The 26,726-nt window shown below is 47.8% G+C and overlaps 1 long non-coding RNA gene across 1 annotated transcript; it reads left to right on the top strand.

Moving 5' to 3' along the window:
• The first annotated feature begins 1,011 nt into the window (after window positions 1-1,011).
• Window positions 1,012-6,454, top strand: LOC144407993 (uncharacterized). Its single transcript, XR_013467734.1, has 2 exons — window positions 1,012-1,175; window positions 6,032-6,454. It is a non-coding gene; the product is annotated as an uncharacterized LOC144407993 (long non-coding RNA).
• The last annotated feature ends 20,272 nt before the right edge of the window (window positions 6,455-26,726 follow it).

Genomic DNA, 26,726 nt, shown 5'->3' with positions numbered 1-26,726 from the left:
GGTAAGCGTGTTGCGTCACTTCCTGTTGCCAGCGTGTCTGTTGCCAGCTTTTCACAGCTCTAGCTATACTGAATTGATTGTAGCGTAATATTTTTCAGCACAAGCAGCAAATAATCTGTTATCTATGCAGTCTAGCAATTTTTCATTCAATCGAATAGATGCTTAGACGTTGTTTAGCGTCAACGTTACTTCTATTAGCATTAGCTAACGTTATATTAGCTTAGCAGCTAACCTAGTGATGTCTTCCTTCCCTACCTCTCCTGCTTGGTGTGTCACATGTTTATAAACATGTGGAGCCAAAGTATACTTTGGCTTCCTCCCACAGACATGCACTGGGGATCAGGTTGATTGGTAACTCTAAATTGCCCCTAGGTGTGTGAACGTGAGTGTGAATGGTTGGTTGTCTCTGTGTTAGCCCTGCGATTGACTGGTGACAAATCCAGGGTGTACCTATTGCCTGAAGTTGGCTGGGATAGACTACAGCCCCCTGTGTGCAGGATAAGCGGTTTGCAGATGAATGGATGTTCACATGGCCAGAAACATGGATGTTTCTTTACACATGATGAAGGGCCTGTGTAGTTAAAGGGCTGAGGGGCGGAGTAGTAAAGTGGGTGCATGTTCCATCCAAAGGCCTGCCGCCTACGTCATCGGAATCAAGCTCCTCGCTATCAGGTGTGCCAGGAGACACACCTGGACATACTCATCAAGCGGGGTTCAAAAAGAAGGCGGAAGAAGTAGTGAGAAGAGACAGATTGGGAGAGGACCCCGGCTAGCGTAACGTTGAGTTGGTTTTGATGAACGTGGGAGATACCCGTAGTTGTCTGTTTCTTTATTTTGTGTGATTTAATTGCTTCAACGACACCCTCCGCCTCTTTACTGCTGCGCTGCCCGTGATTCGGAATCCTCCGTGCCATCCTGTTACACATGTGACTAAATTATCATGTTAAATTAAAACAGAACAATTTAAAGTGGCAAAAAAGGAATTGACATATCACTGTTTGACATTATGATACTGTCAGGCAGGAAGGAGGAGGACTCGGACGCAGAGGGTTCAGCTGATATTGCTTTTTATTAATAACAAGAAAAAACTGAAAATCTCTCTTAACGAGGAAACAAAGGTCGCGATCAAAGTTCAAAAGGAAAAAACTCAAAATCTCTCTTAATGAGGAAAAAAGGTTGAGATCAAAATTCAAAAGGCAAAAACTCAAAATCTCTCTTAAACGAGGAAATGTAACAGGGATCAAAAGGACGTGACAAACGTTATCGGACTTGACTTGACTCGTGACGTGAGGGCTGGTGTGCAGGGCAAAACAACAAGACACACTGGCACAGGACAAGGGGCGACGCAGACTATAAGTACCCATGAGGGAGTTGTGGGAACAGGTGGACACAATCAGGAATCAGGGGAGACAATCAGACTGGTGACACATGAGGAAGGGCAAGGGACCTGAAACGAGAGGGAGTTAGTTTCCAAAATAAAACAGGAAGTCAAAAAACAACTGGAGACAGGACAAAAACGCAACTTGACATACAGGTGTGACATTACCCCCCCCTCAAGGCCGAATACCAGGCGGCCTTGGAATGTCCGGGTGTGCTCTATAAAAATCTCGAATGAGATCCGGGTCCACTATGAAGCTAGACGAGACCCATTGTCGTTCCTCTGGGCCGTAGCCCTCCCAGTCCACGAGGAACTGCCTGCCCCGTCCCCGCTTACGTACCGCCAGCAGTTTCCTCACCGTGTAGACCGGCCCCCCCTCGACCATTCGAGGGGGTGGGGGTGGCTTGGGGTTTGGCACCATTGCGCTCTCCTTCGCTGGTTTGATTTTGCTGACATGAAAAGTTGGGTGTACCCTCAGGGACCGGGGCAGACGGAGGCGCACAGCTGCTGGATTGATAATCCTCGAGATGGGGAACGGGCCGACAAAGCGAGGGGCCAGCTTTCGTGATTCGACCTGCAAGGGTAGGTCCTTGGCTGAGAGCCATACTCGCTGGCCGGGCTGGTACACTGGGGCCGGTCTCCTCCTGCGGTCCGCTGCTTTCTTCACTCTGTCCCCTTGTCTGATCAGCGTCTGGCGTGCCGCTGCCCAGATGCGGCGGCAGCGGCGGACCAAGGCCTGGGCGGAGGGCACAGACACCTCTGGTTCGGACTCGGAAAACACAGGGGGTTGGTAACCAAAAACGCAATGGAAGGGAGACATGCCAGTGGCGGAGGTGGGAAGGGAGTTATGGGCGTACTCTACCCACGTCAGGTGTTCGCTCCATGACGCAGGGCTCTGGGCCACCAGGCACCGGAGGCTGGTTTCCAGTTGTTGATTGAGGCGCTCCGTCTGTCCGTTGGCCTCGGGATGGTACCCCGATGTGAGGCTAGCTGTGGCTCCGATGAGCTTACAGAACTCCTGCCAGAACCGCGAGACAAACTGGGGCCCCCTATCGGACACAATGTCTCTGGGGAACCCGTGGATCCTAAACACGTTGTTCATCATGCAGATAGCGGTCTCTTTAGCGGTGGGCAGCTTGGGTAGGGCTAGGAAGTGTGCCATCTTTGAAAATCTATCCACCACGGTCAACACCGTGGTGTTCCCCTTGGAGGTCGGTAGCCCCGTGACAAAATCCATCGAGATCTCTGCCCACGGCCGGGACGGGATGGGCAGCGGCTGTAGCAAGCCTGCGCGGGCTCTGGAGGAGTTCTTGTTCCTGGCGCAGACGGAGCATGCCTCAACGTACTCCCTGACCTCCGGCTCCATGGACGGCCACCAGAACCTCTGCGTGATGGCGAACATGGTCCGACGTACGCCCGGATGGCAGGTGAGCAAAGACGAGTGAGCCCAGTGGATCACCTGTGGGCGCAGATTAATAGGGACAAACAGACGATTATCTGGGCACCCACGAGGTGGGGGGGTCTCACCGTTGGCCTGCTTCACCTTGGTCTCTATAGGCCAGGTAACCGCTCCAACCACACAGTGTAGTGGGAGGATGGGCTCAGGTTCCCTGGCCACGGGCTCCGGGCTGAAAAGACGGGATAAGGCGTCAGGCTTGGTATTTCTTGATCCCGGTCTGTAGGAAAGGGAAAAATCAAAACGGTTAAAAAACAAGGACCAGCGGGCTTGACGGGAATTCAAACGCTTGGCCTTCTTGATGTACTGCAGGTTCTTGTGGTCTGTCCAAACCAAAAAAGGGTGCTGTGCCCCCTCGAGCCAGTGCCGCCACTCCTCCAGCGCCGCCTTCACTGCCAGCAGCTCACGATCTCCCACGTCGTAGTTCCGCTCCGCTGCAGTCAGTCGTCGCGACAGGAAGGCACAAGGATGAAGCTTGTTGTCAGACTCTGCTCGCTGGGAGAGAATGGCCCCGATCCCATTATTGGAGGCGTCCACCTCCACCACAAACTGGCGAGCCGGATCAGGGAGCGTGAGGATGGGTGCTGTAGTGAAGCGCCGCTTAAGCTCCTGGAAGGCTGCGTCTGCCTCGGCGGACCAGTGAAACGCCACCTGCGGGGAGGTAAGAGCATGGAGCGGGGCTGCTGTTGCGCTGAAGCCTCTGATAAACCGCCTGTAAAAGTTAGCAAAACCGAGAAATTGCTGTACCTTCTTGCGGCTATCAGGAGTTGGCCACTCTACTACCGCGCTTACTTTAGCCGGATCCATCTGAACCCTCCCAGGGCCAACGATAAAGCCCAGGAAGGCGACAGTATCGCCATGAAATTCACTCTTTTCCGCCTTCACATATAACCCGTTGTCTAAGAGACGTTGCAGGACGAGTTCAACATGGTTCCTATGGGTGTTTAGGTCGGGGGAATAAATCAGAATGTCATCTAAATACACATACACAAACTGGTCTAAAAAGTCTCTTAACACATCGTTTATCATCGCTTGAAAAACTGCTGGGGCGTTTGTGAGACCAAAGGGCATGACCAGGTATTCACAATGTCCAGACGGCGTGTTGAATGCCGTTTTCCACTCATCCCCTTCCCTAATGCGAACCAGGTGATAGGCGTTGCGTAAGTCCAGTTTGGTAAAAATCTGCGCCTGTTGAAGCTGGTCGAATACTGAGGTCATGAGAGGTAGAGGGTATCTGTTCTTAACGGTTATGTCGTTAAGCGGGCTGTAGTCAATGCAGGGGCGAAGGGTTCCATCCTTCTTTCCCACAAAGAAAAAACCTGCCCCTGCTGGGGACGAGGAAGGTCGGATCAACCCCGCCCTCAGGGAGGATTCGATGTAGTCCTTCATGGCCTGCCTCTCGGGCCCGGAAACAGAGTAAAGACGGCCCTTCGGGATGGTGGAGCCGGGCAGAAGGTCAATGGCGCAGTCGAACGGGCGATGAGGTGGTAGAGCTGTGGCCTTGCTCTTACTAAAAACCTCAGCGAGGTGGTGGTAGCAGCTTGGAACTTGAGTCAGATTGGTGATCTCCGAGTCTGTGACAGGGTGAGTGACGACACGGTTTAGCGTGGGGTTCTTCCCTTGGGGGCATGATTCCCGACATTGGGTCCTACAACCCTCCCCCCATACCATAATGTCCCCGGTGCGCCAGTTTATGTGTGGGTTGTGATGAATTAACCATGGGAACCCGAGGATGAGATGGTGCAGAGGTGAGTGTATTAAATACAGCTGTATGCGCTCCCAGTGATTGGTGATGCGAAGCTCCACCGGTTCTGTAACATGGGTTATAGTGAACAATGCACTTCCATTAAGTGCGCTCGCTTTAACCGGTTTACTCAATGGGTCAACCCGAAGCCCCAGTCTTTGTGCTAACCCCCAGTCGATTAGGCTCTCATCTGCCCCTGAGTCAATCAATACCCCCAGCTCTAGGTTCTTATCCCGGTGCTTAATCCACACTGTGGTCAATCGGCGTGGAGTAGGAGTTACTTCGGCGACTTGACTCACCGACTGGTTGGCCTTTACTGGACAGGCGGTGATGAGGTGGCCACGCTCGCCGCAGTAAAAGCATCTGCCCTCCTGGTAGCGTCGCTGTCGTTCCTCTTGAGAGAGCCGGGCCCTCCCCATCTGCATGGGCTCCTCCTCGCCTCCGGCACGGGTTCTTGAGAGTCGCTCAGGGGAGGTTTGACGCGATGCGGCGCCCCAGAGCGTCGGGGAAGAGCCAGGTGCAGCGGGTGTCCCTCTGGGCCCACGCTGCCGCCTCCGTTCCTGTAGGCGGTTGTCGGTGCGGATGGCGAGGGCGATGAGGGAATCGAGGTCCAGAGGCAGGTCCAATGGGACCAAGAGGTCCTGGATCTGGTCGGAGAGCCCTCTCAGAAAAACATCGTAGAGGGACGTGGTGTTCCACCCACTCTCCATCGCCAGGGTGCGAAAACGTATGGCGTATTCACAAACGGACTGTCCACCTTGCTTTATCTGACTGAGCTCACGAGCCCTTTCTCGGTCTGTTGCCACAGGGTCAAAAACAAGTCTGAGAGCGTCGGCAAACTTCTTTGGTGATGAGCAAACTGCCGAACTCCTAGCCCACTCAGCGGTGGCCCATGCCTTGGCCCTTCCCGTGAGATGGGACATCATGAAGGCAACCTTGGACCGTTCTGTGGGAAAGTGCATCGGAGAGTGCTCGAAGTGCATTTCACATTCAATGATGAAGGACCTACTTTGTCCGATGGTTCCGGAGTATCGTTCCGGAGGTGCCAGCCTCGTGCACGCATCTGCTGGTGTGGCTACGGGAGGGGGCTCAGACGGCGTGGGGGGTTGTTCGGGAGAAGCCGCGGGGTTCCTGGAGAGCAAGGTGAGAATTTGTTCTACCTGACTTTAGGAGTCCCACCTGCGTGGTCATGGCAGTCTTAAACCCCTCCTGGCTTTGAGCAAGTCCCCGAACCCCTCGATCGAGGTCAGCAACAAGGTCTTCATGCTGCGCCAGTCTTGATGCTTGAGCGCGCAGCGCCTCCGTCAGCTGGTCCTTCTCTGCCGAGTCCATTCTGGCCAGTGTGTACTGTCAGGCAGGAAGGAGGAGGACTCGGACGCAGAGGGTTCAGCTGATATTGCTTTTTATTAATAACAAGAAAAAACTGAAAATCTCTCTTAACGAGGAAACAAAGGTCGCGATCAAAGTTCAAAAGGAAAAAACTCAAAATCTCTCTTAATGAGGAAAAAAGGTTGAGATCAAAATTCAAAAGGCAAAAACTCAAAATCTCTCTTAAACGAGGAAATGTAACAGGGATCAAAAGGACGTGACAAACGTTATCGGACTTGACTTGACTCGTGACGTGAGGGCTGGTGTGCAGGGCAAAACAACAAGACACACTGGCACAGGACAAGGGGCGACGCAGACTATAAGTACCCATGAGGGAGTTGTGGGAACAGGTGGACACAATCAGGAATCAGGGGAGACAATCAGACTGGTGACACATGAGGAAGGGCAAGGGACCTGAAACGAGAGGGAGTTAGTTTCCAAAATAAAACAGGAAGTCAAAAAACAACTGGAGACAGGACAAAAACGCAACTTGACATACAGGTGTGACAGATACCGCAGCACTCAGTATCTGAATATTAACAGAAATAGACTTACTTGCATGTGTCTGCTTCTCCATAAGTCTTTTTTTGCATTGCTTGAGAAACTAACTGATTGCTAGTATGCTGGGTCTAACAAAATGCTTTTCTATTTGCCACGGTATAACCTTACGTGTCTTGAAATACTTAACGTTAGCTTGAGAAAACCCTGTTGACTGAAGTTTGGTGGCGTTCGCTCAGAACAATAGTGTATAGTGTAACTCTGGCACCACCCCTCGTCGACTGTAATGGCCTGGCCCACGTTCGGTCGAAGTGGGCCGCATCTGGCCAGAACCTGAAATGAGTTTGAGACCCCTGGAGATTGCACACAATGAATGCTGTTGCCTAAAGCACAAACCAAACACTTCTGAATAAGGCCATTCATATTTTATAGTAACTGTATAACCAGTTGGAATGAGAATGTAGGTCAGTTGTAAAACAACTAGTTGGTATGTGACTGGCGTTACTGCATTAATGTTTCAGTTCAAAAGTTCAGTAGTAGAACTCATAATTCTCATCAACAGGTCAATCCAAACTCTTGCCCATACAGACATCAAAGAGTGCCTCAGTGCGTTCATTGCAGACAATGAGGGGAAAGAAGCAATATTTGATGAATTGCGAGTGTGAATAGTTTGGCTTTTTGTCTACATCTGTTTAGCTTTTCAATCTTCCTAAACCGGTCTTTGCAATGGGTCAAAGGCACTCCCTGTAAGAAAGCAAGTGAATACACATTCTTCTGTCTAATTTATTATATTGTGAATGATTAATTTTAAATTAGACTCAATAAAAAAAATACCGAGATAATCATCTTGAGCGTTGTAAAATAACCATATAAATGTTGTGCCTACAAACTTTTGTACTTGTGATAGGTTTCCTTGGCCGTCCTCATTTGTAAACTTCTCCATTAGGAAGACAGGCAAACCGGCAGCATTATCAGTGTTTGCTACTTGTTTATAATCTAGCAGGTGCCTCGGGTGGTAATGAATTCTTCTCCACCAGCGCCCCATGTACACCATTACTCTTATCCCCTAGACCATGGCATGCTAATTAACATTTATAGAATACAATTTGCTTTTAGAGAGTGTGAGAAAAGAGAAAGTGAGAGGAAGGAGGATAGGAGGAGGAGTGAGGGAGGGAGGGGAGCTTTTCGTGATTTGATGGAACAAGTTGACAGGAACAAAGCGGAAGAAATAGCAAAGGAGAGCAGGCCGAAATTAAAAAAGGCAATGCATTGCTGAATATAAACAGAGGCAATTAACCAGAATACACAAATAAGATGAAGCGAGAGGCCAAAAATGCCGACAGCCATGAAAACAAGCCGGCAGGTTCTTCAGAGAAAGAGGGGGCAGGAGCACTAAAAAGACAACATATTATTTCAATGTGCAGTATAAATTATCGTTATATAAGGTAACGCAGACACCTGTTTGAAATGAGTTTTTTTTTAACAAAGAATCTAAAAGATATGAACCAGTTATTGTTCAGTATTTTGGTGGTGAATATGTGGCAGTTTTCTTCAATGGGCTTTTTGAGTTTTTGACCATTAAAGTCTCTTTTTTTTGTTTGAAACTCTGCATTTCAGTCCTGCCTTCCCTGCATCCTGACAGTCAGATTCAATATAACATTGCCCTGTGGATTAGTTTTGGTTTTGTGATTAAAAAGTTTTGCTGCTCTTTTGTTCGTCCAATGAACTCTATATAATTCTACTAGGAACTCTGGGAAGTGATAGCGAAACCTACCTGCTGATGATAGGAAACCTTCTTGCACATCTACAGCCATCTGAGTTGCACCTATTATCATTTAATGTCAACAGTCAAATTATATGTTAAGGAATCCTTAATAATGCAACATTTTGCCGAATAGACTTGTTATTAACCGGTCAGTACATGCTTTAAAAAGGCGACTTCCTCCACTTTTTATACAGTCTATTTGGTTTTAACTCAACTGTTGTGAATGCAACAGTCTGTTCAATGTTTAGGGCTAGTGCTACCTTGTGATAGACATGTCATTGCCCTTACCTGAGCCGTAAACTGTGTCTGTGTCTGTGACTAAACTGTGTCTCACAGTCTCTCCTCGCATCAATTATGGAACTTCTGTTCATCAACATAGTAATGGCCTGATCCAAGATGACGATGCCATCAGGACCACATCATTTGCAAAAAGCAACGATATCTGAAGCCCTCCGAACTGTATACTCTCCTCCCCCCGACTACGCCTCAATATCTTAATTACTTGTGCACTGTTGTCTTGTCTGTCTACTGTCGCGCACTAACCGCCAAGACAAATTCCTTGTCTGTTTGACATATTTTGGCTAAAAAATGTTTCCTGATTCCTGATCCTGTCCATGAAAACCAAAATAGGATTGGTGACAAGGTGCAGCCCTGGCGAAGGCCAAACCCCACCGGAAACGCTTACGACCCAAACACAGCTCTCACTTAGGGCATGCAGGGATTGAATGGCCCCAAGTAGGGACCCTCACACCCTGTGCTCCTGCAGCTTCTCCCACATCTTATGGGGGACCCGGTCATACGCCTTCTCCAAGTCCACAAAAGACATGTAGACTGGATGAGCATACTCCCAAGTCCCCTCCATAATCCTGGAAAGATTAAAGAGTTGATCTGTCGTTCCAGGACGGAAACTTCATTGTTCCTCTTCAATCCTTTGTTCGACTATCAGCCAAACCCTCCTTTCCAGCACCTTTTTGAGTAGTTAACCAGGGAGGTTGAGTAGTGTGATACCCCTGTAATTGGCACACACTCTTTGGTCACCCTTTTTGAAGAGAGGTAACACCACCCCGGTCGGCTTTGGCACTGTCCCAGACTTCCGCGCAAAGTTGAAGAGCCATGTCATGAAAGACAACCCCCTAACATCCATTGCTTTCAGCATCTCTGGATGGATCTCGTCAATCCCCGGGGCTTTGCCACTGCAGAGTTGTCTGACAACTTCAGTAACTACCACCAGGAAAATTGACGATGATCCCTCATACGCCTCCAGCTCTATCTCTACTTACGAGGGCGTAGTAGTTGGATTCAGGAGTTCCTCAAAGTGATCCTTCCACAGCCCGATAACCTTCTAAGTTGCAGTCAAAGGTTCCCATCCTTACTGTACACAGGTTGAATGGTTTCCCTATCCCCCTCATGAGGTGCCAGAGACCTTCCAGGAGCACTTTGATGCCAACTGAAAGTCCTTCTCCATAGCTACCCCAAACTCCTCCCACACTTGATTTGTCTCCTTAACGGCAGACGCTGCCGCCCTTCGAGCCCGTTGATGCACTGCAACTGCCTCCAGAGTCCCACAAAATATTATAAGCCGGAAGGCATCAGTCAGACAGCTTCCCTGACCACCGTTGACCAGGTTTGATGGTTACCGCCCCTTGAATTAGCTCAGACCTTGAGGCCCCAACTCAAGCAATAGAAGTTTTAAACCTACACCATTCTGGTTCAATGGCCCCTACCTCAACAGGAATGTGAGAAGCTCAGCCGGAAGTGTGAGTTGAAAAGTTTTTGGATCGGAGCCTGCTCCAGACGTTCCCAGTTCACCCGCACTACACGCTTGGGTTTACCTGGTTCATCCTGAGTCTTCCCCCATCTTCTGACCCTGCTCACCACCAGATGGTGATCAATTGACAGCTCTGCCCCTCTGTTTACCAGAGTGTCCAAAATATGTGGCCTGAGATCAGACAATACGGTTGCAAAATCGATCATCGATCTAAGATGCTAAGGTACCACGTACACTTATGAACATTCTTGAGATTGTTCTACATTAAATCCTAAAAAATGTAAATCTAGGCAACTATGTCATTATTTGCAGATATATATGTTGCTAATTGTTAAAGATCACGTATCGGAATCCATCTAATTAAGCCTTCCTTTTACCTACCGCCACACAACTTGTGCGAGTAACTCAACCCGGGCAAAATGTGAAAAAGCCATGGGTTTAAAGTGTAATGTAAGTCGCTTTGGATAAAAGCGTCTGCTAAATGACCTGTAATGTAACCTCTCACATAAATCAACGTGATTGTGTGATGACCTTGCTGCGGTTTTTATTATCAACTGGACTTAGAAAACCATGCTTTAAATTTTCCCAAGCTAAAGAGGTCTTGTAGTGCACATTAACCCAATGTTTTGACACGTCCTGGCGCTGTATTGTTTTGTTGGTGAGACTTGACTGCAGAACAAATAATCGAAGCCTTGAGGGTAAGATCAACCAAACACGGCAGTGGCTTCATCACTGGTTAATGGAAAGAAACAAGTGTGATTGGGATTCTTGCACCCGGGTGGAAAGTCAGTCACCAGATGACAAAAAGCTTTTACAGCCACTTTACTTGGGAGCATGAGTGCTCCCAGGTAAATTGGCCGCCAGCCGGCGTTTTTACTATTAAAGTCCTTTTGCTTTCAATGTCTGCGTTTGAGTCCTGCCTTCCTATCCAACTCTGACAGAATGACGCCACCATGGGACTCAGCAGACCCGCTGCCAGACTACGGTCCGGACTACTTGGACGTAAGAAGTCCCTTCTGGCAGCGGAAGACAGATTTTATTTTTGGTCCCACGAGCTATCAGCTCGCCTGCCTCGAGCTCCGGGACCTCCTTAACCCTCGAAGGAGGAGCAAGCGGAAGAAGCGATCTCCCGTTCCCGCTGGGCCGCGGCAGCCGTCTCCCTTTGCCGTTCCCCGACTTGCTCCTCTGACGCCGCCAGTACCGGCCCCGAGACTCATGACCCCAACGCCGCCGGTGCCTGCCTCGAGACGCATGACTCCGACGTCCCCGCTCTCCGACTCGGGTTCCCTCCCTCCCATCCCGTGGTCCTCTCCCACCCTCCGTTGGTGATTTGAGGGCTGTCTGGGATCCGGCCCTTGAGGGGTGGGGTCCTGGCAGGGGTTGCGACTCCAGGGGGCTTCCCGCTCCCTCCAGCTGGCAACTCCTGCCTCCTTTGTCCCCGAGCCGCCTCCGCCGACTGCGGAGGTGTTCCGAGCCGCCGACGACAACTGCGGAGGTGTTCCCTGTCCCCGAGCCGCCACCAACGACTGCGGAGATGTTCGTGTCCCCGAGCCGCCGCCGCCGACTGCGGAGGTGTTCCGTGTCCCCGAGCCGCCGCCGCCGACTGCGGAGGTGTTCGTGTCCCCGAGCCGCCGCCGCCGACTGCGGAGGTGTTCCGTGTCCCCGAGCCGCCGCCGCCGACTGCGGAGGTGTTCCCTGTCCCCGAGCCGCCGCCAACGACTGCGGAGGTGTTCCGTGTCCCCGAGCCGACGACTGCGGAGGTGTTCCGTGTCCCTGAGCTCATAAATGCAGGGAGAATCTTTTAAACGCACATGCTCTGTAAATCGCAACAATTTTATTCCATTTTTTATTTTTTTTATCCATTTTAAGCAATCACTAGTAAACTTGACAATGTTCAGACTTTATGAAATTTTATATATGTTACATACATACATATTTTAACCGGTAGTTTTCTCATTCCTTTGAGTATTGAAGAGAAGATGGATCGCTTGGAAGATTAGTGAATGACAACCACAAATCTCCAAACTGTAAACAACAGGCCACATTTGTGCATTTTTGCTGTAAAGAACATAGAAAGAAGTGGGATCTGAAATTGATTCAAAATGGCCATGGCGTCAAAAGGTGGTTATATACACTGATTCATCTGTTTGGGAATTTGAAATCTATTTAAATTGGCTCACTAACTCCGCTAGTGGAGCTGCTGCTCACAGTGTGATCTCAAATCTATATTAGTTATTGTTTTTTTATTTATCTGAATACCAAGTGACAAACCATCGGGCTTCTGTTTTGTCAGTAAAGACAAGGATGTTGCATTTACATTATGAGGAATCAGGAAACAAATGTTGCCAGCACAAAAGGAAAAAGAGTAAATCAGACACTTTTCTCCCTAAATCTGGACTTGGGTGATCTATGTAGTTTCATTAATTTGTTTACATAATTAATGAAACAGGATCCTGGCGTAGGTTCCTGGGGAGTCCAGATGCAGGAGGATGTAGTGGAGGGCGATGTTGACAGCATCGTACACAGACCTGTTGGCTCTGTAGGCGAACTCCAGGGGGTCTGTGAGGGACTTCAGGTGGGTCAGGACTAGGCGTTCAAAAGACTTCATGACTACAGAGGTCAGGGCGACGGGCCTGTAGTCATTGAGTCCTGTGATCCTGGGCATCTTGGGAACAGGGATGATGGTGGAGCCCTTGAAGCAGGCTGGTACGTGGCATGTCTCCGGGGAGGTGTTGAAGATGTCAGTGAACACCGGAGACAGCTGGTCAGCACAATGCTTCAGGGTGTGAGGGAAACTAAGTCCGGCCGGCTGCCTTACGGGGATTTTGTCTTTTAGACCCCATGCAGACGGACTCTAGTTTGCCTGAACCCGGGTTAATTTTTCACACCTACCCACTTTTTAAATCGCGTGCACATGAATCCAGTGAATCCGATTGACTCTGCTGCTGTAGTCATTGAGTCCTGTGATCCTGGGCTTCTTGGGGACAGGGATGATGGTGGAGGCCTTAAAGCAGTCTGGTACGGCATTTAATAAACTGTCTGTATTTAGGAAATTCATGGGTGAGATTTCCTTTGTTAAAGTCCCCGAGGACAATAACTAAAGAGTCCGGGTTGGTCCGCTCCACACGCCGTATCTGGTCGGCGAGTGTCCGCTGTGCCTCGTGCACGTTGCCCGGCGGCGGCATGTAAACACCGACCAGCATGAATGAAGCGAACTCACGGGGAGAGTAAAAGGGTTTGCAGTTGATGAAGAAAGTTTCCAGATCAGGAGAACAGTGTTTTAGGATTACCGTTACGTCGTTGCACCAGCTGTTGTTGAAGCAGATTCCTCCACCCTTCGTCTTGCCGGAGAGCTCCGTATCGCGGTCCGCTCGGAGCAGCTGGAGCGGAGTGCGAGATCCACGCCTACATGGTCATGTTGTCACTGCTGCAAGATGCCTAGCTGGATTTAGTGACAAAACTGCAACACATCAACGTCCATCTCTCGCTTGGAAGGTTGGCCACAGCTTACATTCTTTGGCCATAAAATCTGAAGGATTTAAGTCAAGGGATAAAGAAGCAGTCCAAGATGCTGCAGAATTTGCACAGTTATACCAAGAGAGTTGGAAATTTGGCAATGCAAGCCAAGCGCTCACTCAACTAGACCAGGCCAAGTGGAATTCTCCTCAACTCCTTCCATTCACAGAGAATGTCCAAAACCTCCATTCTCATTTGTCTAAAAAACAGCAGCAACTCTTGAATGACGTGACGCAAGAGGTTTCAACCTTAACATGGAAAGATCTTGCTAGAGTAACCCTGGCACAAGTTATTCTTTTCAACTGCCGGAGAGAAGGAGAGGTATCCGGAATGCCGTTGTTGTCCTACATGTCAAGAGACCAAACCGGAGACCAAACCCAAAACCATGAAGATGTAAACTTGGCCCTGACACCACTTGAGCAGAAGCTCTGCAAACATTTTGTCCGAATAACAATAGTAGGAAAGCGGGGAAGAAAAGTTCCTGTTCTCCTCACCCCACTCATGAGGAAATCGCTGGATATTTTGATAAGAGAAGCGAGAAGAATGTGGAGTGCTGAAGGAAAATAGATTTTTGTTTGCACTGCCACATTGTGTCCATCACATCAGGGGTTGTGACTGCATAAGGCAGTTTGTTCATGACTGTGACCATGTAAAAAATCCCAAAGCGCTGACTTCAACCAAACTCGGGAAGCACATTGCTACCCTCTCGAGTGCTCTAAACCTGAAAAACAACAGAACCACTTGACCAATTGGCCGATTTTCTTGGTCACAACATTGTGCTCCACAGACAACACTACCGCCTTCCAGAGGGAACTCTCCAGCTTGCCAAAATAAGTAAAGCACTTCTGGCATTGGAGCAGGGAAGTATAGGAGAGTACAAACGAAGGAATCTGGATTACATTCACATCGATGTTAATTGTATTAAGTCCAAATATATTTTATAATAAAAAAAAAAAAAGGTAGGATAATTGTTGGAATAACTGCAAATAATGTGTCTCATGATATCAATAAGGCTGTACTACTCTTTGCTGCCCTCAGCTGACAGACATCTTGTCAGCCGAGATTAGGGGTGCCGGCCTCTGGAGGGACATTGTGACCCATGAGGGTAAACAATCAGTCCTCTGCTCTGTACGTGCGTAACCATCCCTATGTTTTGATGCAGTATCTGCAGTATATATTCCTGCTCCGAAGATGAAAACCTCTGAGCAGGCTTGGCGCATGACTTGTATGTGTGTCAACTCTGTCTCCTGTTTGCAAACATTAAACAACCTGTTTTGATGATTTTACGCCGTGTCGAGTGAGAATTTTTCTGACAATATTTATCCATATTTAGTAGCCTAGGGAGCACAGATGTGCCGCCTCATGCTTGCGACCTTTAAAATAAACTAAATCACATCTAATGTGATGAAAACATTTATATCTTCTTCCAACCTTGTTGGCAAACAAATAACACTATTGCTTCTGCCCATGGCACGACGTTTAACCATGACTAACTCAGAATTCCCAAAACTAGCAGCTATTGATATTATCAGTTCAGCTGTTGTACGTCTGTATGCTCTTATCAGAGGTTGACCACAGTTTCAGCTTTCCCAAACCATTTATATTCTATTTACAATTTTCGAGACTGAGAACATGGTGTTGTCTCAAGACATTATGGGAGGTATGCGTGTGTGATTGTTTTTTTTAATCGTTAATGAATCATCTGTCGTTGGTTATTTCGGCCATTAGATGCATGCAGGTTTACATACTTGCTGACCATTGGCGGGAATGCACAATGGATTAACAGGATAATTTCTGTATTTTTTCAAGGCAGCCAATATTTTGTATTTTCTAAAAGTCAATCCGTACAGGCAACAATACCATTAATTGATCTCTTCAAAGACATTTGAAGCTGCTCCCTGGAGCATTAAAATCTTGGATGAAGTAACCTCCATGATTAGGTTAGTTTTATATTATTTCCCAATTTAGACAATATTTTGGTAGACAGCATTGCCTCCCTTTTCATGCAGATCAAGATGTAACAACTGTAGCGCATCACCTGAAGATAATCTTGCATACACTTGTTCATTACTGTAGATCAGGGGTCATCAACTATATTTGTCAAAGGGCCAGCATTTTACCAGACAGTCTCCTTGGACCCTTAAATAAAAATCTATATCTAAATACTTGTATTCCACGACGTTCTGTATTCTTATTTATGCAAATGGGTGCTTCTAATAATTCCGGATCCCAATCTCACATGGAATACATTCTCCATGATTGGTTCCTCCCTAAAACAACTCACTTTTGTCTCTCAACTTGAACTAAAAGCAGCCGTTTCCCCATCGAACCCTGTTAAGGCTCCAGTTTCATTTGACTGTTTTGGTCTTTTTAAATGAATACAATGTGGTAGTACCTCTGTTCAGTTTGTATAGTATTGTTGTTTAGGCTTACCTGCTTCATGTCAAACGTTCAGTTCATTTGGCAGAATCATAGGGGTGAAAACGGGGTCTGTTTGTTTTCTTTATAACATCGTCGGCGTTCTTTGTCTAACAGTCAGGCGACGTCGTGCGCTGAAAGAAGACCAGTTGATGAGGCCGGCGGTCAAACTCTCTCTGCCCGCCCTGACCTCCTATAAAATCCCGCTGAGCTGCAGATTGCAGCTCCAGAGCAACCGACTGCTGAATCTCTGCGATTAGGTCGCCTGTTCTCTGGGAGGTGATATTGCGCCGGTAATAAAGTTTACCCGATCATCATTTCATGTTTTCACAGGAAATATTTCAGTGATTACATTATTTGCAAAGTGAGCGTGAAGAAAATCGATTTACAGAATACATTTGTGCTTTTTGAGTGCATTCCCCTTGCGCGATGTCTGCTCTTCTTGTTTTCATAGGTCCCCTCCTCCGCGCTGTTCACCATGAGGCATCTCTGCTCTCGTCTCTTTATGACGAGAGCAGAGATGCCTCATTTGAGAGCATTGGGAAAGTGGACCTTGAAATCACTGCTGTGGAGCAGGTACAGAAAACATTTCATTACTTGAAGATGCAGAACAGGAGAGTGGAGGAGGAGAGGGTGGAGGAGTAATCCCTCATCATCTCGGTCGTTGGATATTTTGGTCTGAAACAATGTTTTTCAGTTACTCTTCAAACTTGAAATGGTTGCAGTCAGAAGCACAGACATGTGTCAAAAAAAACAATGAAACAATGTTTTTGTGCGTTCAGTGCAAAGACACCGCTGAGCGCTGCCTCCAGGAGAAGCAGCTGTACGGTCAGCTCATCGGCTGCGTGGCCATAAACAAAAAGAAGAAGAAGCTGAGCTGTTAAGTGTGAACAAAGCGTTCCTGCAGCTTGTCCCTGCATGTCTCCTCTGTGGCCGGGTCAGATTTATTGTAGCAACACCACGTTACCATGGAGATGGCCTGTCTGTCTCTGTCTATGTGTGTGTGAGTGAAGGAATGCAACGGGTCACTGCACAGTAAAAAAACAGAGGAAGTGACAGGAAAGGGTCTCTTAACAAATGGTACTCTCAAAGGCCCTATAAACGCAAAGTTGATGACTGGACTGAGAAGTACTTAAGTCTAAAGCAGCAGCTTACCACCTGCGCATCATGCAAGACATGGGATACATGTGTAACGTGTTTTTAACAGACATTTTCTCCCATTTTTGAATACACTTTGTTTACCCAGTTGTCCCCGTTAAATTAGGAAAAGTCATGAAATTTGAAGCAAAAAAAAATGATTTTAGGTATCTATTAAGAGATGTTAAACATCGAATGGGGTCAAATTAACCCCAAAAGTAATAGGAGGGTTCATCTCCAGCTGCAAGGATATCATAATATCATAGGAAGGTGCCTTCAGATTTTGCGACCTGCCGTTCATATCATTAGGAAAGTGGCGACAGATCTTGTGACCTGCATATCGGATGATGGGAACATGGGGATAATCAGAGAGGTATGGCAACGTCAAAACAATAGTGGGACATATGTATCGAAATAAATAAAACGAGAACCCAGTGACTGCTAGTGGCCGGGCGGGGGGGAAGGGTAGTAGTCAGTCCGCTGGTGCTCTGTCCGCTGGCTTCGGTCAGTTATCAAAACATTTTCAGACAGAATCCCATTGTGTTCATTTCTAAAGCCTCGCATTAAGACATACATCATTTTATTTAAGACGCTGCGCTACTTGCAAGTCACTAATCTGCTAGATTGTCAATGAAGGTAGAAAAAAACATGTACGGCAAACCCACTGTCACGAAGATACTCATTTAACGTTACATAGTATTTGCATGTCGCTAAATGAGTAGTGTAGAGCTGGAGTTCATTATATTAAATTGTAATGCCCCATATACCCTATGATGATCTTTGGTTACAATGACATCGAGCCCTACAATGTCTTTGATAAGCAACAAAAAATATGACCCATTATTGCCATCAGATAGTAACATTGTGTCTTGCTAAGATATTAAAACTAGAAATGTTCATGTGTGTGGAATTAGGACTCACAAGTTGTGAATGTTAGAAACAGAACCCCAAAGTGACAAAAAAAAATAGCAAGAGAAAAAAAGTTCTGTATTTTAACAAATTAAAGTGATGGTAATTATGTTTTTTTTTCATCTTGATTGTTGTAGCACCACTATTCAATTAATTTTATTTTGTATAGCCCAAAATAGCAAATTACAATTTTGCCTCAGAGCTTTACAGTCCTCTGTCCCGGAACCCTCACATCGGCACAGGAAAAACTCCCCCAAAAAATGAAAAAACCCTTCCAAGAGGGGAAAAAAGGGAAGGAACCTTAGTGAGAACGTCAGAGGAGGGATCCCACTCATGTATAATACATGACATTTCTATGACAGAAATGATTCAAGTAATTGTGAGTAGTAAGCCAGGGCACAGCAGGACCACTGCAGGGACCACCACCATCAGAACGTGCATCACAGCTTAAAGAATGTTTGAGAAACAATTCTCAGCCCCTCAGCCAGGTAGAGACCTACATGCAGGACACAATATTTTTTTGGGTGAGGAATTGGATGTGTGGCGGGAGTGCGTGTCTAAAGAGACTGGTGAGCCCTGATAACGTTATGTGTACGATAGAGAGACACGGTAGTCTGGCAAACAGTTCGGCCGTGCTGGGGGGTGGATTTGTTAAGAGGAAAACTTTTCGTTACGGGATTGTTAAAGGGTTAAGCGGTAACGTTATTAAATGTAAAGTTTGTGTTTAATCGGTTAAAGAAACTGTGTGCCATAATAATAAAAGCTAACGTTAGCTGTTGAACAGGGACAAAAACTTATTGGATGGTGACTTTAATAGCACGGTTTACCCAGCCATTATTTTGCTGTGTAGGCTGAAAGAGCAAAATATAAAATATGTGTAGAGCTTTAGGGTCTGTGTTGGGGCATTGACGCTCCCTTTCCTCTTGTGCCCATGCGTGCAGGAGGAGAGGATGCTGCCTTTTATGAGTGAAAGTTAAGCTGTGAGTTGCTCTGAAACTGGAATGGTTCACTATAGTATAAGGGCCATAGCTCTCATGCCATTTTAATTTTCTCAGTTTATTTTTTTCTTAAAATAATTCAGCCAAGTTAACACTTACCCTTGTCTGGCTTTATCGTGGTCTCTTCCTGTCGGCATAACGTAGCACCACAACCCTCTGAAAGGGGTAAACACTGTAAAAGATCAATACATTTAGTCAATATCATATTTAGATTTGTACTTAACGTGTCTTTTTTTATTGTTTACAGAAAGGGAGACATGAGCAACAGGAATGTGTCAAAGTTCTTGCAACCACATTCAAGGATGGTAGAGAATCAAAAGGAAAAATTTACATTGTCCACAGCACAAGCCAACTTATAGAAAAGACTAGTGAATTGGGATTTGTCCTTGAAGGATATTAAAATTCAACCCAGAATTTCAAGAGTTCACTGATGTTGACGGTGGTGTGGAAATAAGGAATCTGGACAGATTCCAAGTGCACTTTGTAGAAGCCCCCCATTGTCACCCTGTTGCAAGAGAAGTCTGTCTAACGTTTTAATGTATTATATTTATTGGTCATGTTTACATCTTTCCAAATGGAATTAGTCAAAATACGTGCTTTTTTTGACTTTGCTCTTAATTCTTCTTTCAGCCTTCAAAAGGAACCGGATGGATTGAGGCCTCTACTCGAAAAGAAAGTTCCAGAAACATTTGAGGAACTCCAAATTCATTGGCATTGTTGGAGAAAAAAAACAGGCTGAAACTGGTCAAAGTTTGCATCTCTGACTTGGTGGAGAGGCACGGATTGTAAATTTTGCAGTTTATAATAAGAGTGGTCAAACAAATATGCTCTTGCCACAGAAGAGCTCGACCAGCTACAGCTGGTCTGGTTTGATCGACAGATACAGTTGAGTATCGTCTGCATAACAATGGAAGTTTATGCGGTGTTTCCTAATAAGATCGCCCAGAGGAAGCATATAGAGGGTAAATAAAATCGGCCCAAGTACAGAACCTTGTGGGACACCGTGACCAACATTGTTGGTCTTTAAGGATTCACCGTTTACAAGCACAAACTGGGATTGATCTGATAAGTAGGATTTAAACCAGCTGAGTGCAGTTCCGTTGATACCAATCAAATATTCTAGTCTCTGCAACAGGATACAATGGTCTATGGTATCAAATGTGGCACAAATGAGGTCAAGAAAAGAGATGAGTCCTTGGACCAATGCAAGTAGAAGATCATTCATAATTTTCACCGATGCAGTTTATATGATGCACTCGAAATCCAAGAGAGAAGTAGAAGATTTAGACTTTGAAATTAAAGAAGTCATTTGATCAAGGTTGATGGAAGAGAAGGCATCAGGGCCGCTGCATCCAAGATTCCTACATCTGAGGACAGGTCGGCACTGGTTGAAGGCAGGAGACCATCAATTTTGTCTTTGATGGTCAGAATCTTATCATTGAAGAAGTTCAACAAGAAGTCGTTACTAGAGAGGTCCAAAGGAATACACGGCTCGACAGAGCTGTGACTCTAGGTCAGTCTGGCTACAGTGCTGAAGACAGTGCTGTTCTGCCAAACTAACCTAGATCCTTCTGATTTGGTGGAACGCCATAATCGTTCAGGGTTCCGCACAGTTTGCTTTAGGTTCCGTGTTTGAGGGTTATACCACGGAGCAGACTTCCTTCTTGTTGCTATTCTTCTTTTCAGAGGAGCAATACCGTCCTGTAGCAGCATCGACAAAATGATCGTTCTGGGACGAACTGAAGTTCTCACAGGAGTCTTCTGATATCTTGAGACAGGGCACTGAACTTAGAGCAGAAGGAATAGCTTCTTTAAATGAGGTTACAGCATTATCCGATAAGTGTTGACTGTAGAAACCCTTGGCAGGAGGAGGTGGTTCCGGTAGTAGAAATTCAAAGGTTATCAGACTGTCAGACTGTCACGATCCAGCGTTCCCCTTCCCCGGAGTACTGAGGCCTTCAATATCTGGTCCCCAAACTCCCCCCCCTGTTTACTGTCCAGTTGGTCTGTCCCATTTCGTGTTGGTTTGTTCCACTGTGTGTCTGTCTGTTGTCCACGCCCACTCATCCCTACACACCTGTGTCTGGTTCCCCATCAAGCTGGTCTGTATATATACCCCTTATTTTTGTGTTCTTTGCGAAGTTTCGTGTTATCACATTCTGAGCGTTATTTTGATATCCTGTTTTGTACTCTCGTTGAAGACCACTTTTTGTTTTTTTTGTTCCAGACCTCATTGCCTCCTGCCTGATCCCTGACTGTACCTTTGCCCTTCTCCGTGCTCCTGGATATAGACCTCCCGCCTGTCTTTTGGATACGACTAAGCCTAACCCCTGTATACCTGTTCTTCATTAAATCTGCGCTTGGGTCAACTCCTGTCTCCTGTGATGCGTTACACAGACAATGGTCCGACAGGAGAGGGTTGTGTGGAAAAATTGTTAAATGTTCAATCCCAATCCCATACACAAGAACCAAGTTGGGAGTGGTTAAAACAGTGAGTTGGTTTATTTACACACTGACAGAAACCAATTATAAATCTAACAATGAAAGAAATGCAGTACCAAGGCTGTCGTTGTTGACATCCACATGAATGTTAAAATCACCCACAATAATGACCTTGTCTGTTTTAAGGACCAAACTCGTTAAGTGTGAAAATTCAAAAAGAAATTCTGAATAAGGACCTGGGGCCCTGTGCGCTATTACAAATAGAACCGGCTGGATTATTTTACAGGTTGGTTGCGAAAGACTAAAAACCAGGCTTTCAACTAAGTTTTAATAAACTTTAAATCTAAAAGGTGAATTATAAGGCAGGACTCAAATAGCTGCCACTCCCCCCCTCGGCCTGTGCCTCGAGGAGTCGCTTCATTTAAACTGAAATATTCCCCATTCAACAACCATGTTTCAGTAAGACAAAATGTATCAACATGGTGATCTGATATTAGTTAATTTACTAAAACCGCTTTAGATCATCTAATATTCAAAAGTCTCCCTTTAATTCTCCTATTTTGTTGCACTATTAGTTTTATGAACTTTAAGTTATTTACTATAACTCCTCAGTTGTTTACCTTTAACTTAGAGAACTGTGTCCGTGGGGCAGACAAGGTCTCTATAGGGTTCATTATGGTTTGGGGGAGTGACTGCTCGGATGGAAGCGCAGAGAAGTGTGTAAGACTGCGACTCTGCTCCCTGGTCTGAACTCTGGGTCATGGATTAAGTCCACTAAGAAACTGGGTCAGGTTCTTGGAAATAAGTTAAACATGTCATGGTCGACCATGTCAAATGCTGCGCTGAGATCCAGTAATACTAAGACCAAAATTCTAGAGGAAGCTAAGAAGAAGCTAAGAAAATGCAAGGCTGATTCATACAAAAGCAAATGGCTGCAGAAATCCTCGCAGAAGGCATGCAACCATAAACTGAAGCGAAGCAAACGTGAGCATTCCTCAAACCCCTTTATCGGTATCCTCTCATTATCCTAGCTCTTCCAGCAAAACCAACATTCCACGTCTATCTCGTCTCACCTTAACTATAACCTATTTTCAACCACCCCCATTCACTCATGCAGTATCTCTCTTATGAAGGGACGTGGCCTCATTCAGATTTCCCTTCACTCCCCCTTCCCTCTATACTTCACTTACTTTATCTGGGTGTCACTGTGTCATAATGTAGTTGGAGCTAAATTATTCATTAGAGAACTGGAGGGCAATCAAAGAGACTGGTACCCAGACAGGGCCAGTGTGTGTGAATATTTGCAAATGCATGGCAGAACGTGTAGCTGAATGCATATTTGTTGATGTGTGTGTGTGTGTGTGTGTGTGTGTGTGTGTGAAAGGAAGTACAGACAGACAAAATAGGTTCTTCAATTATATTACAGGTAATTTATCTTGACGCTTTTATCCAAAGCAACTTACAACAACTTAGCTATTTACATTTTTGCTCAAGGACACTTCGACATGGGACAGGGAGCAGCCGGCCAACCTTGCGGTTCCCAGCGCACCAGCTCTACCCAATGGTTCTTTTGAAGGCAATGTGGTTCGACAAAGAACCGCCACCTTCTAAAGAACCATATCTATTCGATGGTTCTTAAAGGGTTATTAATTAATGGTGGAAGATGGGGAAAAAACACCTTCGTGCCAGGATCTGTGTTAGCTGCCAGCACCTTAATTGGTGCCTGTAACTTGGCTGGACCTCATTTTGTGGTAATATTAGGTTTTTGAAACTTTCATTTCGGATGTTTTCTAATGGTAACTAGAGCGTTAGTTAGCTAACGTTAATATCCTCTATTGCGCGGCTACTAGTTAGCCAACTAACATTACATTGTTAGCCCAATAGCCTACATAGGTCTTCAACAGGGGGTCTAGCAAAGACGTTTTGACTGGTCGATCAGATGGGTTTGTGGGGCGCTACTTCGAAGGAACCACAAGACTCCCATTACGTGAGGTGTGACTGAGCGGCTTGAAGAACCTTGAGATCCGAACGGATGTAACGTTGGTAGGCTTGTGAGGAGCAGCGTCCCGTGATTTGGATGAGGTGTTCTGGGCTGCCAGTGCGGGAGGCTGTGGTAGCAGCGCCGATTCTAAAGGAGTGACCAGAATACAAAATGGGGGAAATGCTGGGCAAGGAGAGAATGTGGCAGAAGTGCTTGTGGAACCAGAATCTGGTGGCAACTTCGACTCTGAGATGAAGAGTGGGTCCGTTGGTGATGGGCTTTGGGATTGTCACAGCTATGTGGATAGGGTTTCGAATGGACTCAAGGGTGACTATCTTGAAGTAAAAGACAGGTGTCGGTCGGCCTGGTTGCTTTTCGTTTGCTTTAAGTAGAAGGTCACGGTGTCTTCCGAAAGACTGGATAAGTCGGATATGCAAGCATGGTGGCCTGCATTGAAGGTGAGGGTTGAAGGGGTGAATTCTGAGCATCTGAGGAATCCGAAATAGGCCAGGGAGAACATGGCTTCCAAGATCAGGGCAATGTGCGGGTTGCTGTATCTGGAACGGATAAAGATGGTACGGGAGGTCAAAAGGTGACTGGGAGGCGACGAGGGCCATGTCTGCAAGAGGGGCCAAGCTTCAAAATTTCTGAAATGAAAAACAACAAAGGGAGTCAGCGACAGTGTTACGATGCCTGGCAATATGAGCAGCACGTAGAATGTAATCAGTGCTTCCCCTAAGTTTACAACTTCGGGGGCGGTGTAGTAATTGGGGAAATGTATTATTCGGGCCAAAAAGGCTAGTAGTCGGGCAAACGGTCAGTCGACAGGGCGTGCGTATTAGTTGTCTCTGTGCCTCAAGGGCAGCTGGTTATGAAAAATGGACACCTGTTAACCGTTTGTTGTTATGTAAACAGGTGAGTTATAGCTCACACTTCTTTTTGGTCCAGCAACTGTTTGCACATGTGTAGGTATGTATATAGATATGTGTGCGAGCATGCACGCATGATTTCTTAATCCTTTATGACAATAAACTGAGTGTCTCTTTGGCTTGTGGACAAAACAAGAGATTTGAGGATGTCATCTTGTTGTTTTTCAAAAATGTTTGACATTTTATACACAACTAATTGATTAATCATTTACATAATTGACAGATTCATCGATAATGGAAATAATTGTTAGTTGCAGCCCCATTTTGTTGATAGTGATTTAAACTTACAATTCATTTTATATTGTGGATGTTTTATGATGTGTTAATTACATACATGTGCTCTGCATGATCAAATTGTCAGGGTTGCGGGTGGGAGGCAGGACTCAGACGCAGAGTTCAAAAGGAACACAAAGGACTTTAATAGTCAATGGTCAAAAACACAGGAACCGGGAGGAAAAGCAGCAGGCAACATGTGTGACAAAAGACAATGACGCGACAAGTGACACAGGAGACACACGGCTTAAATACACAAGGGAGGTGCAGGTGATTGGACACAGGTGGAAACTATTAGACAATCACAGGGGATGACGGGACAAGGCAGGAAGTGAAGTTACCCGGGGACACGAGTGGCAGAAAACTACAAAATACAACAGGAAGTGAACCACACCGTGACAGTACCCCCCCCCTTAAGGGCCGAATTCCAGACGGCCAACACTAGAGCGAACAAGGGGTGGGGGGGCAGAGAAACCAGAGACGTTGGTCGGACCACCCGGGAAACTCTGGCGGGCGGCCCGGCGGGTGGCCAGACGAGCGGGGAGCCTCTGGGGGTCGGCCCGGCGGGCGGTCACCAAGCCGGCTCCGGAGCGGCGACTGCAGGGCACGGAACGTCTCTAGAAAGGCAGGCTCGGAGACACGGGAAACCTCCGGGGTCGGCGGCGGCAGCTCGGGGACACGGAACACCTCCGCGGTTGTCGCCGTCGGCTCGGGGACACGGAACACCTCCGCGGTTGTCGCCGTCGGCTCGGGGACACGGAACACCTCCGCGGTTGTCGCCGTCGGCTCGGGGACACGGAACACCTCCGCGGTTGTCGCCGTCGGCTCGGGGACAGGGAACACCTCCGCGGTCGTCGCCGTCGGCTCGGGGACAGGGAACACCTCCGCGGTCGTCGCCGTCGGCTCGGGGACACGGAACACCTCCGTAGTCGGCTCCAGCTCGGGGACACGGAACACCTCCGTAGTCGGCTCCAGCTCGGGGACACGGAACACCTCCGCAGTCGGCTCCAGCTCGGGGACACGGAACACCTCCGCAGTCTGCGGCGGCTCAGCCCCCCCCATAACCCACCCCACAGCCCCCCCCTCAAGGGCCGGATCCCAGACGGCCCCCAAATCACCAACGGGAGGGTGGGAGAGGACCATGGGATGGGAGGGAGGGAGTCTGAGTCTCGGAGCGGGGACCGGGGGCCATGAGTCTCGGAGCGGGGACTGGCCGCGTCGGGGCCGAGAGTCTCGGAGCGGGGACGTGGGGCCGGCACTGGTCGGGTCGGGGGCATGGAACGTGGGGCCGGCACTGGTCGGGTCGGGGGCATGGATCGGGGCACTGGTACCGGGGGCATGGATCGGGGCACTGGTACCGGGGGCATGGATCGGGGCACTGGTACCGGGGGCATGGATCGGGGCACTGGTACCGGGGGCATGGATCGGGGCACTGGTACCGGGGGCATGGATCGGGGCACTGGTACCGGGGGCATGGATCGGGGCACTGGTACCGGGGGCATGGATCGGGGCACTGGTACCGGGGGCATGGATCGGGGCACTGGCTCGGGGGTCGGGGGCATGGATCGTGGCGCTGGCTCGGGGGTCGGGGGCATGGATCGGGGCGTCGGATCGGGGGTCATGGGCTTGGGTCGGGAGGCCGGGACGGGAATCTGCTGCGGCCCAGCGCGGGACATCTTGCGCTGCAACCGAGCGGGGTCGGGACGTCGCTGCGGCCCAGCGCTGGACATAGCGCGCTGCGGCCGAGCGTGGGGAGCATAGGTGGCCTGGAGTCGGACCGCAAGGTCCATTACCCGCTCCCAATGAGAATCGCCGCCGGACGACCACGAAATGGCCTCCTCCTCTGGGGACCATGTGGTAGGCGGCGGATGGTGACCCAGATGCCTACTGAGGGCTCCAGATGGGGAGACGGAGTAGTACAAGTACCCAGCTGGAACCCCCGGGAGGACCGTTCCCCCATTACCAGCAGCCCGCTGGAGACTCCGTGGACCGCCCATTGCCAGACGGGTTCCCCTGAACTCGTCCAGGGGAAAAAACTGCTGAGTCCTTTCTAGGTCGCGTCATTCTGTCAGGGTTGCGGGTGGGAGGCAGGACTCAGACGCAGAGTTCAAAAACACAGGAACCGGGAGGAAAAGCAGCAGGCAAC

Source organism: Gasterosteus aculeatus, chromosome 5 (assembly GCF_964276395.1).
Source record: "Gasterosteus aculeatus chromosome 5, fGasAcu3.hap1.1, whole genome shotgun sequence".
Taxonomy (NCBI): Eukaryota; Metazoa; Chordata; class Actinopteri; order Perciformes; family Gasterosteidae; genus Gasterosteus; species Gasterosteus aculeatus.
Note: the sequence above shows the minus strand (reverse complement) of the source record. Positions and strands in the feature narration are given on the sequence as shown.